The 1,513-nt window shown below is 46.5% G+C and overlaps 1 long non-coding RNA gene across 1 annotated transcript; it reads right to left on the bottom strand.

Moving 5' to 3' along the window:
• Nucleotides 1–690: 690 nt before the first annotated feature.
• Nucleotides 691–1,197, bottom strand: LOC121982702. Its single transcript, XR_006112219.1, has 3 exons — nt 1,089–1,197; nt 905–989; nt 691–710 (listed from the first exon to the last, which is right to left on the bottom strand). It is a non-coding gene; the product is annotated as an uncharacterized LOC121982702 (long non-coding RNA).
• Nucleotides 1,198–1,513: the final 316 nt, after the last annotated feature.

Here is a 1,513-nt window from a genome sequence, read left to right as displayed (position 1 = left end):
CATAAATGGGGGAGCTCAATGCTCTCATCTCCCGGTACACAACGACGGGGAGGAAAAATCTCTGCCGGCTACCACGCTGAGTCTCCTGACCAACGGAGCCAAACAGAGTCCACCATCTGCCGGCTACCACGCTGCTACCCTAAATGCCAACGGAGCCAAACAGAGCGGAACTGACTGTCGGCTACCACGCTGAGTCACCTGACCAACGGAGCCAAACAGCAGAACAACCACACTCCAGCCAGATATACAACTAATCCATGGGTGGTGTGTGCAGTACATGTAACTGGCGATGGGCTCAACCAAAGTGGAGCCGACAATCGCACAGTATGCAATCATGATGCATGACACTAAAAACATGGCATAGTCCATATAACTAGATACAAGTGTGTACCACTGGAAGAAGTATCAAATAGAAGGTACACCAATCAAATAGGGTATCAAATAAACCCTAGATCCAGAACATATCATAGCATGTGGTTGGTTCACTACCTAAAGCATATGTGATCAGGTAGATATCATGCAGTGCAGCATAAATAAACAAACAAACATGTAACTAATCATGTAGCGACCAACCGAAACAACCAGATAACACAATTATTGTTATATGTTAAACATATTATCATGCATATCAAAAGACATAAGTCAAAGTACCCGCCTCCAATCGAAATGGTCCAACTCGGGCGTCGAGATGCTCGTCTCGAATCAAAGTCCTGTAATAAACCGTATAGTTTAGCTAAATTTAATTATAACCAAATAGCTAAACTAATTTCAAATCCACCGACCAGTTAGGGTTAGTTTCATTAACCCCAATTACACTGTTATATAACTTCTAGACTTACGTCAATAATTATTGCTAATACATCTAGCAATAATCTACCACAAAGATCAAAACCATAAATCTTACCTCTAACTCTCCTTCAGTCGTCTGTGATGGCAACGGACTCGATTCACAACGGAAAGACCGAAATCCAGCAACTTCAGACCGTTCACTGCCAATTGGAAAACAAATTCCAAATCCAACTTAATAGAAAACCTTATAGTAGCATACCTCCATCCATAACACTGTTGACGTTAACAGAAATCCTTACCTAACTCATAGTTGTGTTTGTTGATCCACCACAAGGAAGGATTGATCAATAACAGAGAAGAATATCCAAGCTCTGCACTGCTCGGAAGGATAGAGGTGCCGGAAAGGATTTGCAGCAGTGCTGCTCGATCAACAGTCGGTGGTGGTCGGAGTGGCTCGGGAGCAAGTGTCGGCTAGGGCACAGTGGAACCAACAGTGGTACGCGGGTGCTGGAATCGGGGTGGCCGGCGCTTCTCGAGTGGCTGGCGTCGGGTTAGGGCACAAAAAGTAGCAGCCGGCGCTAGGAACTCCACGGCAAGGACTAGAGCTCCGAGCGGTCGACGGTGGCTCTCAACTAGGGCAGAGATTGGGTCGCCGGCGTCAGCAAAGGAGAAAAGGAAGGAGATGGCATCGGCCGGCTAGGGCACGGCGAAACCAGCGATGGTG

Source organism: Zingiber officinale, chromosome 1B (genome assembly GCF_018446385.1).
Source record: "Zingiber officinale cultivar Zhangliang chromosome 1B, Zo_v1.1, whole genome shotgun sequence".
NCBI lineage: Eukaryota > Viridiplantae > Streptophyta > Magnoliopsida > Zingiberales > Zingiberaceae > Zingiber > Zingiber officinale.
The sequence above is the reverse complement of the archived record's forward strand: the minus strand, read 5'-3'. Positions and strand labels throughout refer to the sequence as shown.